Source organism: Stomoxys calcitrans, chromosome 4 (assembly GCF_963082655.1).
Source record: "Stomoxys calcitrans chromosome 4, idStoCalc2.1, whole genome shotgun sequence".
NCBI classification, from domain to species: Eukaryota; Metazoa; Arthropoda; class Insecta; order Diptera; family Muscidae; genus Stomoxys; species Stomoxys calcitrans.
The window spans coordinates 60568915-60585409 of NC_081555.1; positions in this window are offsets into that span (position 1 = coordinate 60568915).

The following is a 16495-nucleotide window of genomic DNA, read 5'->3' on the forward strand; positions in this document are numbered from 1 at the left end:
AGATTATTTACTTCTAAAATTTTAGAATAGGTAGGTTAGGTTTAAGTGACAGACGTTTTCGTCCATTGCGGTGCCACAGGAACAGAAGAAGGAAGATGCCTTTCATTTCTATCTTCTATTTGAACCATCCAGATCGCTTTAAAAAGCCTAACGACTTGCAAATGTGCACCTCCGCTATATAAGACAAGTTCTCAAAGAAATGAGAACCTAAAGTAGAACTCCTTCTGACTGCTAGTGCGGGACACACACAGAAGGTGTTCTATAGTCTCTTCTTCTTCGATGTCCTCACAGCTTCTACAAAAGTCGTTGCTGGCAAACTTTAGCCTGTCAGCATGTTTTCCGATTAGACAGTGACCTGTCATGACGGACACATAGACTGAGACGTCTGTTCTAGTCCGCTTTAGAATTCCCTGGAATACCTCTGTGGCCCGGCACCCAGAACAGGTGAATTTTGAACTGTTCAGCCATTTCGTTGAGAGATCTGCGACAGTCGAAGGCGGTTTTTGTGTTCAGAAATACTTTCTCCAGGGATTAAATGTCTGCCTGGCTGTCTGAGAAGATATTTTCGCCAGTTGACGTAATGACATTATATCTAAGACATTCCACCACTTTCTTAATTGCAAGGATCTCTGCTTGATACACACTGTAGTGGTCTGGTAACCTTTCCGATATAGCCAGTTCAAGATCACCCCAAAGCCCATCTGGTTATTTAGTTTGGAACCATCCGTATAAAAGTGTATGTAACTTCTGTTACCAGAGATATCGTAGTTCCAATCGGTTCTATGAGTAATAGTGGTACATTAATTTTTATCAAAAAGCTGCTGAGGTAGGGCGTAATCCACCATGCCTAGAACGTCGGATATGGTATCAAGGATAACACAGTGTCCGTAGCTGCCACATGACCAATGATGCACAAAGAAGCCATCCTTTGGATCCGGTTAAGTATTGAGCAGTAGGTGGACTCCAGTTTGTGAGGCTAACACAATAGTGGCGGAAGTTCTGAATCCTGACGATGGTCCGGTTTCGGAGAATGTTTGGACAGTATCTAGTGAGGAAACACTAGCAATATATATATATATATATATATATATATATATATATAAATATATATATATATTTTGTTGATTAAAACTAGTGCTGCACCTGGCCAGATCTCACCAATCCTAGGTAAGCAGTTCTTCTCCCTTGTCTACAACTGCCATTACCAAACTATCTTATTGTTGTTCACCCTAGTTCTTTTAGGTATGGGATTCCCTCTAGGTTACCGCAGTCTTTTGGCTGACTGCGGCGCAGTTTCCGAATCTAGACGTGTAGACTTTGGGATAGCCTGTGCAGCGAACCGAGCCCAATTTAAGGAGTCTCTCTCCCGATCTGTCAGAATCGTAGGATCATTCGCAACAAGCCTCTCAATCAATCTGAGAGCGATGCGTCTTCTATTATTCCAACCTCTTAAAGAGTGTGTTGGTTCGCCGGGGAAGGCCGATAGCCTAGGCAAATTATGGACATGCGAAGAAAGAATAGGTTCAGCCTTGTCCTTAAGACTCGAACCAGGCGTCTTCGTCAAAAGCCCCGGCTGACCAGTCGTCCGTCGGCAGGTGGAGCCTGGATCAGCCGCTCCACCAGTCGAGGTTTCAGTAGCAGACAATATGCTATGACCTGTTACCACCAGCGCAGCTGTTGATTCTTTGGAGTCCATTCTAAGCCTACTCCCGGGCTCTAGATTTGCCGCTCCACTGGAAACAGACGCAGATCATTAAACCCCTAAGGGATACCTCTTTCGCAGGTATCCTTGAGAAATTAAATTTTTCTTCCAAAAATAATGGCCTATTACGAGTTACAGGAAAATTCTTGCGGGGTGAAATAACAAAATGTCCGCTCCACTTAACGGTTCAAACAAGAATCTCTCAAAACTTAACCTTCTCATCAATATCAATCAAAGTATATATGTACATTTTCCCACTGAACAGAAGCTAAATCACTCAGCAAATCATGAGATTTAATATTTTTGAAATCTCTATATGAAATAGTCTCATTCGAAACGTGCAATGAAAAACTATACGTTAGAAATATAAGGTCATGGTTTGAGGAATTACTTGCCGAGAGTTGATCATAAAGAAGCACATTATCACAAGATATCTTTATCATAACATATTCGCGGTTTTTGAATAATGAGTCGGTGAGAATTCGTTAACTGAATAGAGATCTAGTGACTTAAACTCATCAATAAGAATTCTATTGTTGAGCAAATTGGAATTGAAACTACGTCTTGAAATGGAAAGGATATTTTCGAATAGTCCGAAGTAGATAGTTTATGTCAACTGAGTTGTTAAGTCTGCAACCGCTTCCTAAAAGAATTTACATGTTACGATCACCTTATGAAATAAATAAATACTCAATGCACTTATTAGCGACAGATTTCACACAATCCTTGAGTTAAAGTTACGCCTTAAGTAAATCGCTGCCTCACCCGCATGCCCTAGTCTATCGGCTCGGAATGAGCGGTTTCCTTCCAGTTCCTTCAAGCCCATCAGGAATATCATCTCTAAACCATGTCTCACTAATGCATATGAGATCAATGCCAGAGTTAGTGAATATGTATCTAAATTCTTATATTTTAGTTAACAAGCTTTGTGCATTAATATGGACAATTCTGAGACCCTGCCTTACTTTGCACATAATTTTAACCATAGAGTACATGTTATTTATTTATTTATTTATTTAAAAATTTGAAGGGCCCCAACACATGAAGGTTATATAGACCCTGTATAGTTCAAATTAATTATTTTGTGTTTTTAATTTACAGGATGTACATATTTTTACAATGCAATATTATACTAATGTACAAATTAAATCAAATTATACATATTTATTTCTGTTAGAAATTTTTTAACGTTGTTGAAATTATTTACATTTGATAATATAGTGATGTCCTTTATATTATATTTATTTTTAGTAGGTAGAAATTTGTTACATGTGTTAAAAATATGATATATTGATAATAGTTGGCCACATTCGCAGCACGGTGGAGATGATTTTTCAATAAGATATTTGTGTGTTATAAGACAGTGTCCTATTTTTAGTCTATTTAATTTAACTAGATCTGTTCGTCGTAAGGACGGTTGGGTATATTTATATGGGATTTGATTTTGAATTTGAAATAATTTTGTTTGGTTATTAGAGGTCCAGTGATCGTTCCATAAGCCATGTAAGTATTTTTTGATCTGAGTCTTATAGTCCGCGGACTGAAATTTGAAGCCATAGTTGGTGTTTCCATTTAGTGCATCTTTTGCCAACTTGTCAACTTTTTCATTTTCTGTGATACCAAAGTGACTGGGAATCCACATAAATTCAATATTTTCATTAGGTATTCTTGATAATATGGTTCCTATTTGTTGAATAATTTGGTTTCTACTAAAAGGGTCACCCATTCCTTCCAAAGAGCTTTTACTATCACTCAATATGAGAGTTTTCTGTCCAGAAGAATAAGGTATAATTCTCTCAAGGCATGTTCTAATTGCCAGCAGTTCACAGCTGTAGATGGACGAATAGTTGTGGATGCGTTCGTATGCAGTAAGGTTCTCCCCAAGGACTGCAAATCCAGCCTTTTCATTTATAACTGAGCCATCTGTATAATAACGCACATAGTGTCTATATTTCGTATTCATCATCTCTAAGTAGCGTTTTCGAAGTACCGTGGATGACATATTGTCCTTGTTGCAGTATGCAAGTGAAAGATCAATTTTCACATTAGGGTAGGTCCAAGGTGGTGTATTAGGTATCTTCATCGATTCAATACTATCTATATCAAGAGTATATTTCGAGGTAAGTTCCCTGAATTCTCTGTGTGCTCTTATGTACAATGGATGATATCTTGGAGGTTTTAAGATAAATCTGTCAATCCTATGTCTGTCAAAAAGCATTTGCGAAAAAGGATGGTCTTTTACAGAGAGCATTTTGAGAGTGTAGTTGAGCAGTTGTCCTAATCTCCTTATGTGTAGTGGGGGACACGATGAGATTGCCTGTAAACAAATAACTGGACTAGTCCTAAAAGCCCCTGTAGATAACCTCAAGGCGGTGTTTAATATCGGGTCGAGAAGTTTCAAACGAGTTTTCGAGGCAGATGAATAAATCATGGAGGCATAATCAATGGTGGGTAATACTATCGAATTCATTATCCTTAGTAGTGTCCGTTGGTCTGACCCAAATTGTGAGCACCTTAACATTTTGAGAATATTCAATTTCGAGTTAGCCTTTGCCTTGATATGCAGAATATGGTTATGAAAGGTCATTTTTCTATCAAAGATCACACCCAAAAATTTGTAGTTGTCTACAAATTGAATGTTTCTATCAGACAATCTCAAAAAAAGATCTCCAACCATGCCGTTCCTTCGTACAGAAAATCTCATAGCTACTGTCTTCTCCTCATGAAACTGAAAACCACTGGTATCGGTCCATGCTACAAGTTTGTCGATGGTCCTTTGTAATTTATTCGTTATCGCAGAAATTTTCTTACCAGAACTATAAATGACCAGATCGTCAGCGTAAAGTAGGGCCTTTACATCGCTCGTAATCTTATCGAAAATGAAATCTATCGCCAATAGGAAGAGTGTCACACTGAGAACGGATCCCTGAGGGACTCCGTTCTCAAGGCAATATTGTTCAGAGGGAGAGTTTCCCACCACAGTGCAAAAAATGCGTTCCTTTAGAAAATTACTGATAAAAGCAGCCATATTACCATTCACCATAGCAGAGTTCAGCTTCTGAAGAATTAGGGCCCTCCAGACACGATCATATGCCTTTGTCATATCAAAAAAAACTGCAATCAAATCCTTCTTGCAAGAGAAACTTTCCATGATGTCCGAATGTAGTATCGCCAGGTTGTCGACCGTACCTCTATTTCTCCGAAATCCCGATTGGTTCCTGTCAAGTACATTACCTCTCTCAATCACCCAAATTAGTCTCCTATTGACCATTCTCTCAAACAGCTTGCAGAGGCAGTTTGTAAGAGATATTGGCCGATAATTGTCCTTATTCGTAGGATCTTTACCAGATTTCAGAATCGGTATTACGAGTGCCTTCCTCCAGTTGGCAGGAAACACTTGTCTTGTCCAGATATAATTGTAAAAGTCCAGTATGTATTGTCTCGAATTACTATCCAAGTTCTTTAACATTTCATATCTAACGTTGTCAGGCCCAGGAGAAGTCCCTCCACATGATCTTAAAGCAGATCTGAATTCAATGAGAGAAAAAGGAATATTATATACCCCAGCGTTATCCGTGGTGTTCAAACTTATATTCCGAGTAGCCGCATAAGATCTGAATCGTGGTGAGAAATTTCGGGAGGAAGAATTATTAGAAAAATTTAGGGCCAATATATCAGCTATATTCTTCGGATCAGTTTCCAAGGTACCATTATCCTCCATAGCTGTTATCTGTCGGTTACTGGAGCATCCATTCAGAGATCTTATCTTCCTGTATACGAGGGAAGATGGAGTTCGTAAGTCTATGCTTTCGCAAAATTCCACCCATGTCCTTCTTCGGCTATCCCTGATTTCTTTCCGCACTTTGGATTTAATATGGCGGTATTTCGCCAAATTCTCCGACGTTATATTCCTCTTGAACTGTTTAAGAAGCTTTCTTCTTTCTCTAATCAAAGAACGTATCTTTTCGTTCCACCAAGGAACTTCCCTTCCTCTACACTCCGGTTTCCTGCATGGTATGGATTTCTGGGCGGCGGTTATTATGGTGTCGGTAATATAGTGTTCGATTTCGTCTATGTCATTAAATTCGGTAAATGGTCTATTAAGATTGCAGTCAAACATTTCCCAATTTGCTTTCCGCATGTTCCACATTGGCCTACGTTGAAAGGAAGGGGTGTGCCCATTATATCTAATTTGTATCGGGTAATGGTCGCTATTATGTAGGTCATCACAGACATTCCAATCAAAATATTGTGAAATTACGGGTGATATAAGGCTCAGATCAATATGACTAAATGTTCTATACGCAAGGCTAAAATGAGTGGGGCAATCTATATTGTTAAGAATATTAAGTTCATTATCATCAATAAATTTATTTACAACTTTTCCCCTGGCGTCGGTTCTTCCTGATCCCCAGATAGAATTGTGGGCGTTAAAATCTCCTAATATAATGTAAGGGAGGTTAAATTGATTTACAATGTTATTGAGAGCATTTTCAGAAATATTTTCTGACCCGGGAAGATATATTGAGCATATAATACACTTAATAGGAAATTTAATTTTAATTGCTACTACTTGTATATCAGAATTTATGTTGATCTCTTCGGACTCAACTGTATTGTTAACATATATGCATACTCCACCGTGTGCTATTTGTGATGTGTTAACATTCTTATGATAACATGTAAAGTTACGTAGCGTTACATGATTGTTTGATTTAAATCTAGTTTCTTGGATACAAATTGCAAGACAGTTAATTTTAGAAAGTAGTAACTTAATTTCATTCAAATGGCTTGAAAATCCGTTACAGTTCCATTGAATTATTTGGTAATCATTCATTTTCATAGACACTAGAGTTACTTGACAGTGCACCTTCCGTGATGTCATTTGCTTCTCCTTCATTTGTGTTTCGTTTCTTTTTCTTTTCAGCATTCGAGATCTCACGTTTTTTTCTCTTTGATAAACCTTTAGGTAATAAAGCTATTTTTGATCCATTGGGTTGTTTTACCTCTCGAATAGAAGAGACAGAAGAGAGAGCTTCTTTCAATGTTTTTGTTGGTGTTGCTTCCTCCGATCTATTAGTTTGTCTAACTTCATTGCTTTGTTGACATTTGCAAGGGCATGTGCATGCTTTGGATGTTGTTGTTGGTGGTGACACTGCTATGGCTGCATTGGCATATGATGTGGGGAGAGGATTTCGTCTGTCATATTCTTTTTTTGCTTCATACATACTTCTCTTTTCTTTGATACGTATGGTTTGAATTGCGTATTCTTTTTTATAAGCTGGGCATTCTTTCGAGAAACTGTTGTGATCTTTTTGACAGTTGTTACATTTTGGTTGATTATTGCATTTTTCTCGTTTGCCATTTTCGTCAACAAGAGTATGATCAGAGTTACTGCAGTGAGGGCAGATCTTTACTTGTGAGAGACATTTTTCAGAAATATGACCAAATTTAAAGCAATTGTAACAGCGCAATGGATTTGGGATGTAGTGCCTTACTGTGGTATGAAAATATCCAATAAAAATGCTGTCCGGCGTTTCTCTAGTATTAAATGTTGCAATGTAAAGTCCGGAATCGATGTTTGTCAGTTTCTTAGTTTCTGGATCGCGTTTTTTTAAACGTTTTATTTCCACTATTGTTTTGTTTGCTTTAATCATTTCCTCTTTTACCTCCTTGTCATCCAACTCACGTAATTCATTGGTATAAAAAATACCTTTTGAGAGATTAAGTGATTTATGCTCTTCAACTTTTATAAAAATATCTGGTGACAACGATAACATTTTAACTATTTTATTGGCCTGTTTTCCGTTTATGCACTGTATTAGTAGTTCTCCGCTTTTTAATTTTTTACAATTCATAATTTTACCTCCAACAGTGTCTATAGATTTTTGTATGAGGAAAGGCGATATGTTTGTGAAACCCTTATCGGCATGAATTCCCGCTCTGGACATCAGTAAGAAAACTGGTTCCAATGAGTCTGGGTTGAGGACTGCCTTGTCTCTATCGAAGAGTAGGCCTCCCATGTCGGGAGAGGCTTTAAATATTCACTTGTAGCACAAAGATTCAAGCTTAGTGTTGATAAGAAGTTAGAAAAAAAGGTTGTTTTTTTGATATGATTTGTAGTTGTTGTTTGTTTATTTGAGTTTTATACTTTCACGCAGAAGTAGATGTGTACGCAGTGAGAGTTAAACACACACTGAGAGTACATGTTATCCCTGGAACTTATAAACCCTAAATTTACTCATAAATCCAAAATTCTTTTGAAATATGTTGTTATTTGTTTACAATACATCTGCAGAGTAGTATCAGACCAACGGCATCAAGGAGATATATAATTTTCTATTCAAAACACGCCGTGCAGAGTTTCCATGCTACTTCTCGGGCTTCTTTCCAGGTGATGGATTGGTCGTCAGCGGATAAGGCAGAACAAATGGCCAACGGTGGCTCTCTCAGTCTTTTAATTTTTTTTCGCTAGCAGCCACAGCACTAGGTACCGATGCAATGGCCCAATCCGCCGTCCATTAAAAATCACGATTACAGAAAAATGAACAAGAAATAATAGAACTGACAACCCCCTGATGACGACCTATCGATTCAGACCACTTTATGATTAGAACATGGAACGTAAGAACTCTCTCAGAAGCAACGAGACTTCACCAAGTCCAGAACGAGACGTCAAAATACAACCTAGATATCCTGTGTTTAAGTGAAGTACAATGGCCGAAACCCGGACCTATGTACCCTCAAGGGGACTACTACTTAATTTTTCAGGCAATGAAAGCCACCGAATAAATGGGATCGGTCTTTTACTTTCGCCGAAAGCAAAGCGAGCTCTTTTATTATAAAATATTATATCCGAAAGCATCGTGACAGCAGGATTAAATTCATTTCCACAAAATATTTATTGTATAATGCTACGCGCCAACCGAACCCGATGAAGACGAAACGAAGGATCAATTCTATTCCCAACTGGACTCAGCGACACACTCTCTACTAAAAGAAGACATTAAACTTGTTATGGAAGATTTTAATGCCAAGGTGAGCAATAACAACAATAACCTACAATTAATCATGGGAATGAAAGGACTTGGCAATACAAGGACAAACTTTCTCCATAAAAAAATACACAAATATACTTGGGAATCACTTGATATAAATACCCGAAATCAAATCGCCAACGTTTTTATCAGCAAACCCTTTCTTGGTTCGCTGATGGATGTAAAAACTAGACGAGGAGCCAACATCGATAGTGACCACATGCTCTTAGTGGCCACTCTACGTCTACGCCCAGTTTTCTTTAAAAAGACTCAAACAAATAACACAAAGTTCAGCCTCCTAAAAAAAGCAAAATAACATCCATATATGGACCGACATAACAGCAGTGTTTCCGGAGAGGGCCACATCAATAATAGACATTGTTTGACGATCCTAAAAACTATGGATAAGCAACGAAACTATAGAGGAAATAAAACATCGGAAACATCTACGCAACGCTCTGCTACGGGCAAAATCAAGTGTAACAAAAACCGCAGCCAGGACTGACTATCGCGCCTCCGCCTCCCTGGTCGAACTTCTAGTTCGCAGACATAAGTGAATGCATTTCAATATGCTGGCAGAGCAAGCCAAAAATGTAGTTAATATTGGGAAAATGAGTTTATGAGTAGATAAAACAAATGAGCGCCTCCGCCTCCCTGGTCGAACTTCTAGTTCGCAGAGATAAGTGAATGTATTTCAATATGCTGGCAGAGCAAGCCAAAAATGTAATAAATATTGGGAAAATGCGAGGTGTTTATGAGTAGATAAAACAAATGAGCGGCAACAATATAAGGCCAAAGGCAATAATAAAAGATGAGGGCGGATCATAATTATTCAACTTCGAAGGAGCTGCAACCGAGGACGCATGCTCCGACCCTCCTAATCCCCCTATGCGCCGAAACCCATGCGGGGATATATCTACAGCCCCAACCACCTGTGAAAAAAATTTAAGCCGTTCTGGTTTCACTCAAAAACAGCAAATAAGCCGGCCCTGGCCGTGACCACACCCAGTGTACAAACTGGAGGGAGATTACATTGCTAAAGGCAATAAATAAAGTAATGGCAAGTCTTCTTCTGCAGGATATTTCAGGTTTTCGGCCAGGCTGTTCTTGTGTCTACCAGGCTGTTCTTGTGTCTACCACATTAACTCCCTGCGCATAATCATTGAATCTACAGAACTTAATATACACCTATACCTTTTATTCATCGACTTCGTGCGTGCGTTTCACACAGTTTCAAGAACTTAATAGGGAGCTTCTACTCCCAAGAACCCCATTTACTTAAGATTTAGAATACTAAGATAGGCAAAGATCGTAGTACTGAAACATCAGGCAGTACAGAGAGTGGAAACTAAATACAGTCTAACGAACACGGACCCGAAGATGGATCCATTACAGACTTTATAAAAAAAGACTAGGATAGGCAAAGAACCTAATACGATGACATCAGGCAGTGCAGAGACAGGAAAGGCAATGCAGTCTAAAGAACAGGGAGTAGACGATGAGATCATCACCAACTCCCAAGATGCCCAACTACTGGCGGATTAACGAATGAGGCAATCCAGATAATCCTCCACCGGAGCGAGACTGTTACATACGCTCTGTTGGAGAAAATCAGCAATGGCAAAATTTTTTTGCTATAATTCAGGAGCCATGGATGACCTGAACCAAATTTCTGGACTGAACCACATCAACTACCAATTATTCTTTGCTAACTCCGGTACTTTGCCGAGGACCTGCATTATTTGTCATAAAAATTTGAATTATATATTTTCCCCAGAGTAGTCAAAGTCGGATGCAACGGTGGTGAGACAGGGAGACGGTGGACCATACCTTGCATTACTTTTTCCGCCTTTCGACTCTCCGACACCGCCACACACGTCGGAACTGCAACGGCTGGTGAGGAAAGCAACACAGACAGGAAATGAGGTACTAATAAGGTGCGATGCGAACTCTTACCTAAATACCGGTATCTGTTGGACGCGAAAGCCGGGCAATGAAAAGGAAAGGAAATGCTCCAACGTCTCATAATCTTCCCCGCATGCCCTACACATGCTATCACTTGCCGCGCCGATTTTACATAAGTGAGCTCGTAGTCCTATGTGTCCCGTTATGATACCAATAGCTATACTCACCTCCTTCTTGCTTCCCTTCAGTAATAGCCTCGTCTTCTCTCGATCTGGATCCCCCCATAGGATTTTCGCCGTCCTACTGACCGTTTCGCTGTTCCACAATGTTGCATGCGCATTCGTCGCCCACGCCCTTCGATCTGCGTCGACCCGAAAGGCTTCGGGTTAACCAAGTTTATTGACGGCAGTCATTGGCCTTCACCGCCAAATCGTCCGCCATTTCATTTCACCTTACTCCTTTATGGCCCCAAACGATGCGGCCTTAAGGCGTTAATCTCCTTCTTACACTGCAAGACTGTTCGTGACCTTACCGTCCCGGTTGTTATTAACCTTATGGCAATTTTACTGCCGGTAAAGATGTTCACACTCGACGTCCTCGCGTTAGCATCACACCACTTCACGCATTCCGTGATCGCCCGGAACACCGCCTGCCAGACCGTATTATGGTCAGGCAGTCTAAAACAGATCTCAGTTCCTGGGTTCTCAATGTAAACCCCAAGTCCATGATCTTCCAGAGGGCAATACTAGGGTTCCGTCAATCAAAAACTGCGCCGATGGCAGCAATGCCTCGCACTCGACTTCAAGGTTCATCTCAGGTATCCGATCGGAAACCTCTTCCCTTCCTTCCAGGTTTCCTATCGTCTCCTCGATTATACCGCGTTGATATGAGCTGCTCCCATTCCATTCTCCCATCACCTTAAGTCTCAAAGCCGCAGTGGCTGCCTTACACTTAATCTGTATGTCAATGGGTCGGATATCTAGAATAGTCTCCAGTACCCTACTGGGCGTGGTGCTCATCGCTCCGTCTATGCCAAGACAACATCTTCTCTGAACATGTTGTTTGGTCTTTATGTTGCACTTTTTCTCCATAGCAGTCCACCAAACTACTGAGACGTAAGTAAGTATTGGTCTAATCACGCTGCTGTAGAGCCAGTGGACTATCCTAGGATTCAGGCCCATTTCGAGCCCACGGCCCGTCTACATAGTGCCCAACATCTGTGAGCCTACTCAGTACGCTCCTGAATGTGACACTTCCAATTAAGTTTCCTGTCCAATATCACACCTAAGTATTTGACCTTGTTAGATATCGAAATCGTCTTATTGAGGAAACGTAGTGCGTTAAATTGGCCCACCATCGTCTTCCTCGTGAACAGGCACATTTCAGTGTTCTTTGGGTTAACATTGAGACCTCTTAGTCTAGCCCAGTCATATGCCGTATGCAAGACCCTTTCGCCCCTTCTGCATAACTCGTTCGGATCCTTACCTCATAGAAGTAATATCACATCGTCCGCGTAGCAGACGGGCTCAAATCAGTCAGCATCCGTAATAGGTCATTATGGTGGCCTTGAATTCTAACAACCTGATCGCACTTAATATTGGAAACATCGCTGCCTTCGTTAATAGGATTAGGGAGGAGGTATTAGAAAGGACGATATGTTAGGAAAATCTAATCGATGACGTTCAGGATTGGAGGGTCTCAATGCTACACTTTTTCTCTGACCATCGCTACATTAGGTTTAGAATAGCACGGCAAGCGCCGAATCAGATAAGCATAGAAAACGTTGACGAAACTGTCAACAGGATTACGACTGCACTAGTTGGATCTCTCGAAGATAGTTGTCCTCTTCGGGAAAGGAAATCAGCCCAAGAAAAACACTGGATGACCGGAGAGATTCGCAATATTGGGAAAGAGGTCGGGAGACTTTTTAACAGAGCACGTCGTCAAAAAGCGGAAGTTTATTGGGATGTGTATTACACACGGCTCAAGGACTACAATAAGATTACCAGAGCGGCAAAACGTGCCTCCTGGAAGCTTTTCTGCTAACAGGTCGATAGCGTTAATGACGCCGCCAAGATAAAAAAGTTTCTCTCAAAAACCAATGTCCAAACTGAAACTTTTGTAGACGACATGGGAGTGAGAGCAGAGACAACGGAAAACATGTTGATGAAAACCCATTTTCCCCATTTACCAAAATATCCATCCAGCGAACAGCTTAAATACAAAAAGCATGCCCATGTCAAGGAAAGGACGGTGGAGACTGCCCTGCCAGAGTTTGTGCATAAAATAGAAGAATCCTTCGATGCGAAAACGGTACACACTGGCGGCATGCATTGGCATCAAGGGGCTTTTAACAATGTGCGGCATACTGATCCAATCCTTAGACCAGTATCGGGTGGACCCGGACCTTAGAGACTGGATAAACCATATGCTAAGGAACAGGTGGATAAATTGTATGTCCCATGGCATAAATATAAGGAAGAAAGTGGCACAGGGGGAATTTTATTGCCTCTCCTATACATGACCACCATAAATTACCTATTACGGATGCTGACTGAGGAGGGATTTGAACCCGCCTGCTACGCAGACGATGTTATAATATTTCTAAGGGGTAAGGATCCGAACAAGCTATGCAGAAGGGCCGAAAGGGTCTTGCATATGGCATATGACTTGGCTAGACCCAGAGGTCTTAATGTTAACCCAGAAAACACTACGTTTCCTCAATAGAACAATTTCGATATGTGACAAGGTCAAATACTTCGGTCTGATGTTGGACAGGAAACTGAATTAGAAGTGTCACATTCAGGAGCGTACTGAGAAGGCTCACAGATGTTGGGCACTATGTGGGCGGGCCTGAATCCGAGGATAGTCCTGGCTCTACAGGGGCGTGATAAGACCAATACTTAACGCCTCAGTAGTTTGGTGGACTGCTATGGAGAAAAAGCGCAACATAAGGACAATATAACAGGTTCAGAGAACATGTTATCTTGGCATAGGCGGGGCGATGTGGACCACGCACACTAGGGCACTGGAGACTATTCTAGATATCCGACCCATTGACATACAGATTAAGTGTGAGGCAGCTACTGCGGCTATGAGACTTAAGGCGATGGGAGAATGGAAAGGGAGCAGCTTATACCATCGCGGTATAATCGAGGCGACGATAGGAAATCTGGAAGGAAGGGAAGAGGTTTCCGATCGGCTATCTGAGGTGAACCTTGAAGTCGAGTGCGATTCGCTGTTACCATCGGCACAGTCTTGGATTGACGGAACCCTAGTATTGCCATCTGGAAGATCATGTTACACGGATGGATCAAAGCTAGAGGACAGAGTGGGCCTGGGGGTTTACATTGAGAACCCAGGAACTGAGAGCTGTTTTAGACTGCCTGACCATAATACGGTCCTGCAAGCGGAGATCCGGGCGATCACGGAATGCGTGAAGTGGTGTGGTGCTAACATTGTGGAACAGCGAAACGGTCGGTAGGACGGCGAAATCCTATGGGGGGATTCAGATCGAGAGAAGACAAGGCTATTACTGAAAGGAAGCAAGGAGGTCAGTGTAGCTATTGGTATCATAACGGGACACACAGGACTACGAGCTCACTTATGTAAAATCGGTGCGGCAGGTAATAGCATGTGTAGGGCTTGCGGGGAAGATGTTGAGAAGTTGGAGCATTTCCTTTGTCATTGCCCGGCTTTCGCGTCCAACAGATACTGGTACTTAGGTGGAGTCACAATATCAGACATTTACCGACTTGGGGGAGTGGTATTGAAATCAATTAAAGATTTTGTAAGTAGCACAGAATTCCTAACATAAAATTTTCTTTTTAGAGGTTACTTTATAGTCTTAAGAGCTCACAACAAGCCGATTACTGGCTTAGGTGAATATCCATGGTGTCATGGGGCGGATTAATATCTGCACCCTCTTTTCAACCTAACCTAAAATATTGGTCTTTTTAAAGCGGTCGGGATGGTTCAACGGTAGGAACAAGAAGGCTTCTTCCTTCTTCTGTTCCTGTGGAATCACAATAAACGAAAACGTCTTATTGAGTCTGATGACAGACTGTTACTGAATGCAAATGTAAAGTTTTTAAAACAAATTTCGGTCTATAATTTTAAAAAGTCAACACGTATTTTTGACGATTCAATCGACGGCTACAAATCTTGTGGAAATCAAACAGATGTTATATATACTGATTTTAGCAAGGCATTTGATAGGGTAATCATAGGATTTTACTTTATAAGCTTAACTTGTTAAGAATTCCCACGAGACTCCTAAAGTGGATATCATCTTATCTGTGAGATAGGTCTTAAAGGATCTCGTTTAACGGAGGCGAGTCTAGACAAATAAAGGTTACGTCTGGTGTTCCTCGGTGTAGTCATCTTGGCCCGATTTTATTTGCTCTGTATTTGAATGATTTTCCATACTGATGTATGCAGACGATATAATACAATACTTTTTTCGAACATTTGTTCACCTTCTGTTTCTTTTGGAATACAGAAAGATTTTGACAGGCTGATAGAATGGTGTGATATTAATTATATGAGCCTTAATAGGAAGAAATGTAAAAGTATATCCTATTCTAGAAAGTCTGCTTTTCGTATTGTATAGCAGATTATGTTATTGAGAGCGTGGTTTCTTCTAACGATTCAGGAATTTTGTTTTGTACTTAGATAATGATCAAGATGCGTCTACTGAGCCAAGCGCTCAGTAGACCTGAATAGAGAAACCGTTATTGCGGGTTTATCGTTATTTTATTCGTCTTCAAATTTGTCCAAGATTGTGTATTTGGAAACATGATAGTTCAATTTTATGATTTTTATTTATATATTTTATTTTTTATTTTACAAGAAAAGAGTGTCGTATAGCGCTATATCGTGAGCCTGGAGTCTACTCGGAGATTTCGAACACTCTGCCACACACTTCAATCTCACTCTCCTCAAACCCAATGCCCTGAGGGCCGCCATACTGTTCACATAAATCCAGAGTTTAGAAGATGGTGAATCCCTTCCTAGAATATTTTTTACGGCTATCGTTATGACACAGAACTCTGCCTGAAACAGCCATCTGTGAAGACCGTCAAAAGACGGGAGTCTAAAAACCTGTTACTTATATTTGCAAGTGAAAAGGACCAGCTTTACCATCCTCAGTTTTGTTATAGCCCATCTCAACAGTGGCCTTTCCATTATGTCGCTGATTTTCGACAGAAATTTGTGTCGTATCAGTAGAACGACGTCGTCCGCATATGCGGTCATTCACCTCCCTGAGGTGTTCCCATTATCAACCGGCTTCTGACCACACTATTTTCGAAATCCGCGTTGATAGTGCTGTCACGTAGCATACAGTCCGTAGGGAGAAAATCGGGTGGATCCCCGAGAGGCTTAGAGCGGTGACAATCTACCCATTTCCTCGTTGTTATATTCAGGAAGGCCGCCATCGCGTACTCCTTCAGTTAGAGAGCCGCCTCGACTCATCACTGCGTGGAGGGCCGTCTTTCTGACCTGTCCTTTAGGTATACACGACGTTAGACCCTCCCTTACCTTCAAGTCTTTTTTTAATAAAATTGTTTGGTTTGAAATGTCAAATGCAACGTTTTGTAATAAGCATAATTGCTTCTTTACACCTACAATACATTTGTTCTGCATTCACGGTACATTTACCAAGATATATTTGTCGTTTGAGGGCAACCCTGCTCGACGGTAACCCTGTTGTTGCAAAATGCTGGTGCAACTGTCAGCAATGAAGTACAATGGCTGAAATATCCCAAGCCAATTTGCAACATATCTTCATTTTGTTTATTGTTTTTGTTTATTTTTAAGCCAATTTTTTTTGTATAAATAGGCCCTTCTG